This window comes from Equus quagga, chromosome 15, assembly GCF_021613505.1.
Source record: "Equus quagga isolate Etosha38 chromosome 15, UCLA_HA_Equagga_1.0, whole genome shotgun sequence".
Lineage (NCBI taxonomy): Eukaryota > Metazoa > Chordata > Mammalia > Perissodactyla > Equidae > Equus > Equus quagga.
Window position 1 is genome coordinate 93724097 of NC_060281.1, and position 14028 is coordinate 93738124.

Here is a 14028-nt window from a genome sequence, read left to right on the forward strand (position 1 = left end):
ATGCTCGATTCTAAAGGGTCCCTACTGCCGTGTCGAGGATGCGAGAGGGCCAGACCCAGGGCCCGACGGAGGCAGTGCAGGTGCAGGTGGCACAGGGCAGCATCACAGGCTGACTTGTGCCCTGCAGATGCCTATGCTGAAGCTCTGACCCCCAGCACTCGGAACGTGACTGCACTCGGAGAGGGGGCTTTCACGGAGGCGACTGTGGGGGAATGAGGTCGGAGGCTGGTCCTAAGCCAGGATGACTGGTGTCCTCATAAGAAGAGGAGATCAGGACAGGTGCGCAGACGGACAGCCGCGTGAGGACACGGAGATGACGGGCCTCTGCCAGCCACAGAGAGAGGCCTCAGGAGACCCCAGCCTGCCGGCACCTCAACCGTGGATGCGCAGCCTCCAGAAGTGGGAGGAAAGGCGCTCCTGTTGTTTAAGTGCCAGGCGGTGCTGTCGGTGGCACGCCCCAGCACGGCTACAGGGGTGACAGAGAGATTGAGCATAGTCTACATTTGGGAGCAGAATCGGCAGGACTTGCTGGTGCATTGGATGTGGACGTAGAGGCTGAGGGAAAGGGGATAAACAGTATGCCTGGGATTTTTTTTTAAAGGTTTTATTTTTTTCCTTTTTCTCCCCAAAGCCCCCCAGTACACAGTTGTATGTTCTTCATTGTGGGTCCTTCTAGTTGTGGCATGTGGGATGCTGCCTCAGCATGGTTTGATGAGCAGTGCCATGTCCGCGCCCAGGATTCGAACCAATGAAACACTGGGCCACCTGCAGCGGAGCACGAGAACTTAACCACTCAGCCACGGGGCCAGCCCCTATGCCTGGGATTTTTATTTGAGCAAGTGGTGGGTGGTGGTATTGTGCATCGACGGGAGAGCCCGGGCAGGAGCAGGTGCTGCTCCCTCGGGGCCCATCCAGAGTGACACCCTCGGGACTCTCACGTGCCACTGTCGGGCAAGCAGGTGGGCGGGCGAGATGGGCTATGGATTTCTGGGCAAGGACGCAGACCCACCCTGGGCAGGCCCCAGGAATGCTGGCCCTCACCCGAGCTCGGGGACCACAGCCTCCTTCTAGGCTCCTTTGCTGTGGGCACCGCTCCACGGCGAGGTCTCTTCACCTGCCCACAAGAAAAATCAAAGGGTGCCCTTGGGCCCCGTCTGTGTGGGAATGGTCACTTCCTCCCGCCATGGTTTTGTGCACCGGGCCCATTATGTGTCACAGGGAAGCCACGTGAGCAAGACAGGCCAGGGTCCTGCTCTCAGTGGGCTGGTTCCTGTGAGGGGGAGACTGACACATAAGAGCAAAACAAGACGTTTGGAGAGCGCTGCAGTGTGCGCAGCAGGGCACGGCAGGAGGAGCCAGAGGGACCGAGCAAAGGCCCCAAGCGGGATGGAGTTCAGCTGGGGAAAGATGGGGCAGCTGGTGGAGCCAAGGAGACCAGCTGAGGGAGAGGGGCCAGGGGGTACCCAGACTGTCTCCCCTACCCCTGGATTGGACCCAGGATCCTGGTGAGTTTGCCGAAGGCGAAGCCACTTTGGGGCAGGGTTACAGCAGCTCAACCTCCTGTCAGCAGTGACCTCTTAGGGATCTCCTTGGATCCATGAGTTGGGAAGGGGGTGTCGTCTACACAGGAACAACGCTGAGATGGCTGGAGCCTCTGTGGGCCCAGGGGTGTCGACGCCTTGGAGAGAGCCAGCCAAACAGAGCCCGTGGCCCCTCCCCAGCCGCCCGGCAGCGCCAGGCCTGTCTTTGGGTCAGGGAGAGGCGCCACCAGCCCGGGATGCACCCTCTCCCTCAGCGCCTGCCCTGGAGCCTGAGATGGCCACCTGCCCGCCAACCCAAACACTACTGGGCGGCTCTCAGGCCGTGGGCCCACAGGCCACACACCCCGCCGGCTGTCCTCCTCTATCCTGAGCCCAGTCACCCACCCACCCTGCAGCCCAAGGACCCCGGGAGGCATCCTTGGTGGAGTCCAGACTCACCTCCCCAGCACGATGTCTCAGAGGCGGGTTCGGGTCAACAGGTCCACAGGGACGCACTTGCCCCTGCCCCGCCTCCCGTCACATGCCCTGTCAGCTGTCCCTGCACACACACCTCCGACAGCCCTCTCCCCTCCACACCCTGCCCTTGCCCTGCAGGCCTCCGGTATAGCTCACCCCACTGGGGGAGGCTGCCCGCCACCTTCAATCCACCCCTACACCGCTGGCCAGAGACAGATCAATACAAATTATCCAGTCTGCAGAACAGAGGGAAAAGATCAACCCCCAAACCAACGAGATTTTACAGACCATATTTTTCAAAGAGGGCCATGACATTGTCCTCCATGCCACATGCTCTTTAGAACCTTGATACCCCCCTGATTCTCACATTCAAGAATGTACGTGATCTTATACCATCTTTTAAACAATACAGAAGTGATGCTGCATTACTTCTGAGACTGGGTCGTAAAAGACAATGCAGCATCTGCTTTGGGTGCTGGAGCACTTGTGCTTAGAGCCTTGGGGCCACTGTGCTTTCAGGATACCAGGCTAGCACACTTGAAGAGATGATTGCCAGGCTAGCCCACCTGCAGAGTTGTTAGGAAGAAACGCTGAGACTTCACGGAAAGGGAGACGTCTAGCCAGTTGCTCCAGCTCCAGACATTGTCTGCCTGAAATCACATGAACTACCCAGCAGAGTCCCCCCTGAATTTCTGACCTGCAGAAAGCACGGTAGATAATAAAATGATTAAATCAATGTTTTAAGCCACTACATTTTGAATTACTATGCAGCAACAGATAATCATTTCAGAACAGAATCAAGAGTCCAGAAAGTGATCCACAATATATAGCCAAAACCTTGATTTTCCTCAAAGGTGCCATGGCAGTTCAATGGGAAAGCCAATTTTTTTCAACAGTGTTGGGACTATTGGATAAAGTGGGGCAGGGAGGCAGAATGAACTTTGACCTCTACTTAACACCACACTCAAAAATTAATTCCAGATGGATCATAGTCCTAAACGTAACACTGAAACTGTAAAGCATCTAGAAGAAACAGAGGAGACTATATCCATGACCTTGGAGAAAACTGGCAAAGATTTCTCAGAAAGGACAAAAAAACCCCATGAAATATCAAATAAAAAATGCTAAATTGGAATTTATCAAAATTATAAACACCTGTTTCTCAAAAGACAGTATTAGGAAAATGAAAATCAAGCCATTGTCTGGGAAAAAATACTTGCAGTGAACACATCTGACATTGGACTTGTACCCAGAGTATATTAAAGAACTCCTGCAAATCAATCATAAGAAGACAATCCAATTTAAACATGGGCAAAGGATTCGAATAGACATTTCATGAAAGAAGACACACAAATGGCCAATAAGAGACACTGAAGAGACACTCAGCCTCACTAGTTATTAGGGAAATACAAATGAAACCTGCAAGGAGACACCCCTCCATACCCATTAGAATAGCTAAAATAAAAGACGGACACTAATAAGTGTTGACAAAGATGCAGAGTAACCAAAACTCTCAGATACGCAGATGGGAGCAAAATGGTACAACCACTTTAGAAATAGTTTGACAGTTTCTTATAGAGTTAAACATACACCTATCTGATTCAGCCATTCTACTCCCAATTATACACCCAAGAAAAAAGGAAATATATGTCCAAACAAACATTTGTACACATGTTCATAGCAGCTGTGTTTGTAGTAGCCAGAAACTGGAAACAACCTAAATGCCCATCAACAGTGAAAGGATAAACAAATTGTGGTATAGCTACACAATGGAATATTACTCAGCAGTAAAAAATAGTGAACTATTGATACACTTAGCAACAGGCATGAATCTCAAAATAATTATGCTGAGTTAAAGTCAGATTTTTTTCCCCCAAGGAAGATTAGCCCTGAGCTTACATTTGCTGCCAATCCTCCTCTTTTTGCTGAGGAAGGCTGGCTCCGAGCTAACATCCATGCCCATCTTCCTCTACTTTATATGTGGGACGCCTACCACGGCATGGCTTGACAAGCAGTGCCATGTCCGCACCCAGGATCTGAACCGGCAAACCCCGGGCCGCTGAAGAGGAACATGCACACTTAACCACTGTGCCACCAGGCCAGCCCCTCAGATTTTTTTTAAGTACTATTGTATGTACTTTATGTGAAGTTCTGAAACAGACAAAATTAATCTGTGGTCATAGAAAGCAGATCAGTGGTTGCCTGGGGCTGGGCCAGGGGTGGTGGTGATGACGAGAGTTGACCGGGAAGGGGCACAGGAAGCTGGGTGGGGAAAGGAAGATGGGGTCCTGATTGGGGTTTCAGGTATATAGGTTTATGCAATGGTCAAAATTCATTGAAATCAGCACTTAAGATCTGTGCCTTTCACTGCACGTAAATTTTACCTCAGTAAAATAATTTAAAACAAAACAAAAAAGCGAAAGGAGTGCCCAATCTGTGTTAAGTGGGTGAAAATAACAATGCTAGCTATTCTAGTGCCTTGGCCTTTTCCTATGAATTTTATAGAATATCCTTATCCATATTTATTAAAAATCTTGTGGGGATTTTGATATTTTTATATTTTGATATGCAGTCATAGGTAGCTTAATGGTGGGGATGCATTCTGAGAAATGCACCCTTAGGCAATTTTGTCCCTGCAAACATCACACTTACACAAATCTGGACTATCTGATACGAATCTTACGAGACCACCATCGTATACGCAGTCTGTTGTTGACTGAAACGTCGTTATGTGGCACGTTACGGTATAGGAATCTGATAGGAATAACTATATATCAGTCTGGGGAGAGTTGACATCTTTGCAATGTTGAGTTTTCCAATCCATGAACATAGTATGTCCCTCTATTTATTTAGATCTTCTTTGATTTCTTTCATCTGCATTTTGTTTTCAGCATATAAATCCTATAAACGTTTTGTTAGATTTACACAAAAGTATCTCATTTTTTGAAAGACTGTAAATGGTATTATATTTTTAATTTTTGTTTCCGTGTGTTCATTACTAGTATGCAGAAATGCCATTGACTTTTGTATCCTGTAGCCTTGTTGAAGTGAGAAGGGACAGTCTACCAGATTGCTCTACACTCTATACATTTCCACATGCATATTCTATAGCTACAGTTGTTAACACTGTGTGGCATTAGCAGAGGCACAGACACATAGATCAGTGAAACAGACGAGTACCCAGAATCATAGGCACATAAACATGCCCAACCGATTCTGGCAGGAGTTCAGAAGCAGCTCAGTGAAGGGAGGGCGCCACAGCTGCAGCGGGAGCAACAACCTCAACCCAAATCTGTCACCTTAAACAAGAATTAACTCAACTTAGTACTGTGGGCTTAAATTTAAAATGTAAAACTATAAAATTTTTAGGAAAAAAAAACAGAAGAAAATCTTTGGGATCTAAGACTAGGCAACAAATTCTTAGACTTGATCCCAAAAGCACGAGCCATAAAAAGAAAAATTGATGAGCTGGACTTCATCAGAATCAAAACTTCTGCTCTGCGACAGACCTCCTGTGAGAAGGATGAAAAGACAAGCTACAGACTGGGAGGAAATATTTGCAAATGACATATCCAACAAAGGACTAGTATTTAGAATATATAAAGAACTCTCAAAATGCAACAGTAAAAAAACAATCCAGTTAGAACATGGGCAAAAGACATGAGACATTTCACCAAAGAGGATACACAGATGGCAAAAAAGCATATCATTAGCCATGAGGGAAGTGAAAATTGAAACCACAATGAGGTTCCATTACACATTAGAATGGGAGAAAAGTGACAATACCTAATGCTTGTGAGGATGCAGAGAAACTGGATCACTCATTCAGCGCTGGTGGGAATGTAAAATGGTCTAGCCATTCTAGAAAACAGTTTGAAAGTTTCTTAAAAACCTAAACACACAACTATCATAGGACCCAATAGGACCCATAGGACCCAGATTTATCCCAGATAAATGTTTCAGGTTTTTGCGGAGTTTTTTATTCTTGGTCATATTTTTTTTCCATTATATTTTCTATTGAGGTTATGATAGTTTACAACCTTGTGAAATTTCAGTTGTACATTATTATTTGTCAGTCATCTTACAGGTGCACCCCTTTACCCTTTGTGCCCACTCCCCTCCCCCCAGTAACCACTATTCTGTTCTCTTTGTCCACGTGTTTGTTTATCTTCCACATATGAGTGGAGTCATACAGAGACTGTCTTTCACTATCTGGCTTATTTGGCTTAAAATAAACCCTCAAGGTCCATCCATGTTCTTGTGAATGGGACGATTTTACCCTTTTTTATGGCCGAGTAGTATTCCATTGTGTATATATACCACATCTTCTTTATCCAATCATCAGTCGATAGGCCCTTGGGATGCTTCCACGTCTTGGCTATTGTGAATAGTGCTGCAATGAACATAGGGGTGCAGAAGTCTCTTTGAATTGCTGATTTCAAGTTCTTTTATTCCAGATGAATGAAGACGTACGCCCACACAAAGGCCTGGACGTGAATGTTAACAGCAGCTGTATTTGTAATAGCTGGAGACTGGAAACGACTCAGAGTCCTTCACTGGGTGAATGGGTCAGTGAACCCGGGCCATCCACTCCAGGGAATCCCACTCAGCAGTAAGAAGAAAGGAACTGCTGGCACACACCACCTGGATGAAGCTCCCAAGAATTCGCTGAGTGAAAAACGCCGCTGTCCGAAGGCTACACACTGTGGGATTCCATCACCGTGACATTCATAAAATGACAAAATTATAGAAATGGAGGGAGATTGCAATATTATCATATAGTTTTGCAAGATGTTGCCATCGGGGGAAACCAGGTGAACATGAGATCTCTCTGTTTTATTTCTTACAACTCCATCTCAGAATAACAAGTTTATGGCTGGCTTAGTCCTACACCATCCTGGGAGGCAGGTGAGACCAGAAGTGGGACTGGTGTCCACACACATAGCCCCAGGCCCACAGTGTGTCCACGGCCCCTTTCTGGCAGGGCCTCATTGCCCAGGGCTCTGACATCCTTCAGGCACCCTCTGTCTGTCCCACATCCGCAGCGGCTATGTGCCTCTCTTTCCTCTCAGTCCCAAAAAGCATCAGTTATTGAACACATTGTCTATGCCAGATGGCCATGTGGCTGCAGATGAGCAGCCACCAGTGTCTTGCTTGCTGCCCAGGAGCCTCTCCAGTGACTGGATGGAGAAGACCCAGTGTGGGGGTCAGGTAGATGGTCTGTGCCCAACACAACCCCACCCCCCAACTGCACCCTGCCAGGCTTGGCAGGAGGCCTGGCACTGGAGCTGGCATCAACTGGGCCCAGAAGGAGGTCATGGAGGCCTCGCTTACGCTTGTTTCCCATAATTCTGGCTGCTTCCAGTCCCTTTCCTCTCCAGACACTGACGCAGAGCCTACCAACACGCTGAGGCCCCCTTTCTCAGCTTCCTGCTCGGCCACCATATCTTCTCATTTCCTGTTTACCCATCTCCCCTTTGGAATTGCCTTGAGTTCCACGGGTGTGACATCAACAGGCCTGGAATGCCATCCCCAGTCGCCACGCGATCACCAAGACCACCACTGTCGTGCTTCTCCATCCTTGCCCCCCCACCCCTTGTCACAGCTGTCTCCTCCCTGGGGTTCCAGGAGGCCCGGGCTGCTTCCTTCCCTTGAAAATCCATGTTGTCACAATTGGGACTGTCGCTCTTTTTGATGCTCAAAATAACCTCGAAGACCAGTTGCAGCCAAACAGTCCCCCTGGGCACAGATGGGGAGACTGAGCCAGGCCTGCTCCTGACCTCCTGACCTCGGGACAGCTGGGCCTGGGGACAGTGGCCCGGAACAGGGCACTGGAGGGTGCAAAGGCGTTCTGGTTGTACTCCTGGTTACACTGGTGTCTCTCATCGGAATCGTGGACCCAGGCCTGGGGAGGAGGTCTGGCAGAGCCCTCAAGGCCACTGCGGCAGCAAGGCCCAAAGGCTTCTCTGCTTTTCTGGGCCCCAACTTGGCCATCGTCTGCCTGGGGTCCCTCCGCCCTTCTCTAGGCGGTCCCTTGGGCCTCTGTGCCCAGCCCCTTTCTCCTGGCCTGTGGTCAGCATCTCATGGGGACCTGTGGCATGTTGACCCCCCAGTGTGAACCCTGGGAGAGGAGGGTGGCGACCACCACTTTCTCCTGCATGTGCTGCTGTGTGTTGCAGCCGGACAGGGCTGGTGGCCGCCATGCAGGCCAGAAGCACCAGTCCTACCTACTCTGTGCCCTCTGCCTGCAGCTGGCAACTGCCTGGGAAGTCCTGGAGGGAGGACAGGGCTAGCACACCGGCAGTGCATCTTGCCCCGGGGGCCATGTACGGCTGCTCACGAGGCTAGAGCGTGGGGCAGCACACGCCCCAGAAGACACCAGCACCTGGGGGTGGTTGTGAAGAGTCGTGGCTGCAAAAATGAGTCTGGTAAGAGTTTGTGAGAGGGAAATGAGACCCAGTGATTCCTTTTTCTTGTGAGGTCTCACTTGCGTGTCCCCAGTTCCAGCTCCCAAAGGTACTCTGGTGATGCTTCTTTGGTCTGACCCTGCTCAGCCACCCCTCGTGGGATGCTGGCCAGAACTGCTCAGGCTTGGTAGCTGGGCCCATGCCTCCCACAGGCTGCTTGGAGCCACTGGTGATGTTGAAGAGGCCCTCCTTCCCTGCAAGAGCAGCCTGGGCTCGGGAACTCGGTCTCCTGCCACTCCCCCGCCTCGAGGGGACCCTGATAGTGGTCCTGCCCATTGGCCTTGGAGCAGCCCCGTGGGCTCCACTTTACAGACAGCCTTTGGAACAGGGAGGGGACAGGCGCCGATTTCAGCGCAGGACAGGAGGGCACCCCGCTGGAGAGCGACTGCCTTGCCTCGTGCATTCGTTGTTGGGGCTGGCCTGGGCTGGCCCAGCACCTGAGACGTCTCGCCTCATCAGTTTGCAGGCATCATGGCGTATGGTGGTGGGTCTATCTACCACCAACTGGGAGCCCCTCCCCTCCTGAGGGCTTGGTGCGGTTCTGGCCTGTGGTGAGTGTGCAGGGAACGCCTGATGGGGACTGAGGCCAAACGGGAGCAGAGAGGAGCAGGGCAGAGCCGGGCCCTCACCCTGGAGGCGGGAGCAGGAGGCCTCGCCCAGGCATTGGGGATGGCAGCCCCTCACCTCCTAAGCATCCACCGTGATCCTGGCCCCAGACCTCTGCCCTGTGCCGGGCAGGCAGAGCTCTGCAGGTGGCTCTTCTCTGCAGGCAGAGGAACCCCCGACGACCTGCAGCCAGAAAGAGGGGTGGGGAAGGAGATGATGAAGGGGAGTGAACTGAGACCCTGAGTCCTTGCCCTCACCCAAGTATGACCAGTCGTCAGAGACCCAGGAAACCAGATGACGGATGTGTGCTCTGAGGGCTCTGGTCGCTGCCTTCTCACCTGGGCATGACAGCCAGTGCACCTGTGCCACCAACCCACTCTGCCCTCCCCGGCTGGTGCCCGGGCCCCAAGGCCAGCATGCACCAGGCAGGGTGCCACCAGCAGGGCAGGTACCAGGGCCACGGAGGGCCTTGGCCTGCGCAGCTGGGCAGTGGGCACCAGAGCCCTCGCTGCGTCCTGTTGATTCTGGGAGGGTTTTCCGATCTGTCTGGCCTGATGCTCGCATGGCCAGCCGGGGAGCTGGGATGCAGTGGAGAGCTGGAGCCAGCCTTTGCAACCCCAAGCCCCGGCCCTCGCTGGCAGAGAGGTGGCCGTGGGGGAGGGGCAGGAGCTTCCCTCCGCTGTCTGGCGGGCCGCCTCCAGATCTAGGTCATCGTGCTTCAGCCTCACTCTCTGCCTTCCGCAAGCTGTGTTCCGTGGGATTTTTTAAATACCTGAATGCCTCTGGGAGAAACTCAGTGTTGGTGCCATTTCGTATCTGCACCTTCGGCTTTTCGTGACATTACAGAGCTACAGCGAGGACAGAGAGTCTCAGAGATGCCAGGGCACCTTGAGGAGGTCGCCTCCAGCCCCCTGGTAACCCCTGAGCGCATCCCTTTGGAGGGCCCCCAGGGTCACACGGTCAGGCAGCTCTTCCCCCCTGAGTCACACTGTGCTCAGGGTCCCTGTCACCCCGACCCCTGCCCTGGGCTGTGTTCTCTCCCAGGGCCCTTCAGTGGTCTGTCTCTCATTGGCTGCAGCTGGAGGCCCACAGTCCCCTGACCACTGACCCTCGAGGGGGCAGGGGCGCCCGCCTCCCCTCTGGGTCCCCGGGTCCCAAGGCTGGCTCACCGCCGCAGAGCACAGGCGCCCTTTGTGGCCTGCTCCAGCTGCCCAGTGAGTGGGGGATGCAGTGTGGACCAAGGCTCTGCCCCACTTGGAAGCCTCTCTGTCCCTGGAGCACACAGTCGCTTTAACGGGGCGAGCGTGCCCTCCTGGCAGGGCAGCTGCTGTGGGCTCCGAGCTCTTTTAATTGGCCTGTGTCCATTGGTGACGAGGACGGGTGTGTGTCATCACGCTCTTACATTTTTCTAACAAGGAGATCAAGAGAAGCATTCTCCAATGGCCCTCACTGCACACACAAGCCCCCCTCCAGAGCTCCTGGGGCCCACGCACCCGACTCGGCCAACTGCCCGAGGCTCCGAGGCCTGGGGTCAGCAGGGATGGGAAGGGTAGTCCAGGCAGAGGGAGGCACGAAGCCAGGGGGCACCCACAAGTGCAGGGCAGGAGGTGTGAGTGGGGCGGCAGCCCTCCTGACTCGGTGGTCTCAGGTCTTCTCACCTGTATGGCTGAGCCAGTGCAGCAGGCCCAGCAAGGACGGTACGTGGGAGCGGTGCCCACAATCAGACAAAGGCAGGGCCCAGGAGGGCATCAGGGCCCAATGGGGCGGCCTGACCGACCAGGGCATGTCCCTGGACTGCCTGGGAGCTGGTCACACCCTTTGGGGGAGTGAGGTCTGGGCCCAGAGGTTGGGGTTCGCTGTTTGGTCTCACCACACTCTGAACCTCTGCTTCCTGGTCTGAGCAGGGGCCCAACTACGCCCATTCCAGCCTGTGTTGGTGCCTCCGGGAAGGGCGGGGTAGGTAAGGGCTGCAAGCGCCCGAGCCTGCTCTACCTGACATCTGTGTGTTACCTGGAGCAAACTGCTCCATCTCTGAAACTGGCACCTGTGTCACCTGCCACCTCCGTCATGCCTGTCACTGTGGTTTACACAGAGCCCATCTCCCCACAAGTTGCTTCCTTTTCCGGCCCCAGGTGACCACATGGACGCCCACAAGTCTGTGCTGGAGGGGAGGGAGACACAGCACAGGCTACACGCAGCCTCTGGAGAATTTCTTCACTAAAGGAGGTTTTTTCCTGAAAAACGTCAAGCTATTTGTAGCCCAAGTCAGTTGAGCAGATTTTTCTGGGTGTAGCTTATTTTATCACTCATTAACTTCTTTTCTTTATGAATTAAAAAGTAGCATTTTTTTTCCCACCCAGGAGCATTTTATTTACTTCTCTCGGTGCCACAACCAGCACTTTCTCTGCCTGCTGGGGAGGGAGACTCAGATCCCACTCGAAGACGCCATGGCCCCTAGGATGTAGGCATAGGTGGTGCGTCCAGAGCAGGCCCTACCACTCCACCCGTTCCTGACCTTGCACGTCCCTGTCACCCCTGCAGAGCTGCCCTGTTTGATGGACAGGAGCCGTGCAAGGGTTAGCAGCATCCCGGCTGAAGAAAGCGATGCTGTTCCACCTGGGAGATCTGGGGGCGCATCCTACGAATCTGCTGGCCGGCACCCTCGTGGCCCAATTTCCTGACTTCAGAAATGTCCCAGGCAGATACTTTGCCTATAGAGCAACGGGTGCTGCTACCCCTCCGGTCTCTCAGCTAGAGGGGGACAGCCCCAGTGTGTCTGTGGTGGGATTCGGGCTGTCCCCTGGACTCGCAGAAGTGGGAGGCCAAAGCCCCAGGGTAAGGAGCAGACCCCACCCGCCCGGGAGCCTCTGGTCACCCTCAGGGAGCTCAGAAGGCATTGACCCAGGCCTGCCTCTGACTTCTTCCAGGGAGTGGCTCCCAGTCCTCTTTCCACCAGCTCCACACCAGCCCTCCAGACCTAAAATGCTGGGCTCTAATCCTGCTGCGTCTCCATATGTCGTCTTTTGGAGCGCACTTACCTCAGTGGAAAAGATCCTGTTCATGTGGTGCACCTCGTCCTTTTGTCTCCCATCTGCAGAATCACTTTTAAACCCCAGATTCTTGTACCCGCGCACGTCCCTGCCTCTTCCCCAGCTATGCCTTTGATTGCAGTTCACTCCCCCATCGCCCCACCCCACCCCCGCCCCCACCCGGGTGCCTGGAGCCCCGCCCACCTGAGCCCCAGTGCTGCCTGCCTCAGGGGCATGCCTGCCTCCTCAAGATCAGATTTCTGTTTCTCCTCCTTTGTCCCCAAGAGCACAAGCAAGGGTCAGTCCATGCTAAATGTCCAAACGTCATTTTTCACTGACCAATGGAACCATTTTGCAAAGCTCTAGGCCCCATGAGACGGGGTTCCCCTTGAGACCCTTGGGGCTGATGAAGGCTCAGGAGTCCTGCCAGGCACTTCGTGTGTCTCCTCTCCTGCTCCATTCCTTTATCCACAATTCCAAATTCGCCCAAAGCCCTGAAACTTAAAAGTTTTCAAAACTCGTGGCAAAGCCAGCCCTGACCTGCCGGGCAGCCACACGTCACGCTCTTTATTCCAGGCCGTGGGACCCGTCCTGCTTTACTGCAAACACAGCAATGTGTTTGACCAGGAGGTGCAGCCCCAGGCTCCAACAAGGTGTCCCGTAATGGATGAAAAATTCTGAATCGCAAACGCATCTGGTCCTGAGGCTTTCTTTGGATGAGAGCTGGAGCAGCGGAGTGTCCCCCACGCATCCCAGTTCTGGAGAAGGAGAACAGGCTTTGGCCACCGACGGACCTTGGCAGAGCAATGGTGCTGCTTACGTGACTTTTTCACTTAGTGAGCAAACAACTCTGTGCTGGGTGCTGTTGATTCAGAGATGGAGTCCCAGGAACCCCAAATCCTCCTCCTCCCTCGCCCCTCGCCGCCCTGGAACCCAGGGGTCAGCCAAGAGACCAAGGGCACAAGAGGGGCTGGGGAGGGAGAAGAGGCCATGGAGGGTGCAGCAGGCCATCTCCCTCCAAGGGGACCCTTGCCTGGGGAGCTAGTGCCCACAGGCCTAACTGTCCCTTTCTGAGGGACAGAAGGCGCCAGACGTGCCACTTGGGGGCACCCTGGAGAGGTCCAGGCAGACAGTGACAGAGAGAACTGGAGGCACTCATGCTTGTGAACTCATTGAAGTTCTGGGGCCTCAGCTTCCCCATCTGTAAATGGGGTGCAGGCCCTGGCTCTGCCTCCGCAGTGTCCCTGGCTGCCCTCCAGCACAGGAGGCCGAGACCCCCCTGCACCCCTTCTCAGGGTGGTCGCAGGTCTGCCTGTGGGTCTGCAGAGCAGAGCGTGCAGAGTTGGGGTTGGGGTGGGGCAGGCTTCAGGTTGGGCCAGTCCTGTCCCAGATGTCAGCTCAGTTACCCTTCACAAATATCCCAGGAAAAGAGAGAGGGAACATTGGCCCAGGACAATTGCTTGGCCTCTGCAGTTTGCCCAGATGTGTCCACTGCCAGAGCACACGGGCACAGCACCCAGCAGGCTGCAGGAGGGTAGCTGGGGTGGTGGCCCTGTGCCAGGTATCAAGACTTCTGTGACCAGCACCTTTCCAGCTGTAGCCGGGAACAGAACTCCCCAGGCCAGGGCCTCACACGTCCCTCGTGACGAGGAGAGAAGGCGGCATCCACTGACCTCAGCGGGCAGAGCGCGCAGGGGCTAGCATGAGGCAGCGAGACCCCCGGGGGCAGGCTTTGCAGAAGGCCCACATCGAGGAACAGTCAGAGCCCAGGCACGGACAGGGGTCCCGCGAGAGCGCAGGGAGCCAGGGTCCGGGGCGGGCAGCGGCAGGTCCGCGCGGAGGGCGAGGGCAGCGCGCATCTCGCCTGGTTCCCGGGCGCTGCCGAGAGACTGGAGGCGAGGGCGTCGCCGGGAGGCGGCGGCGCTGGGG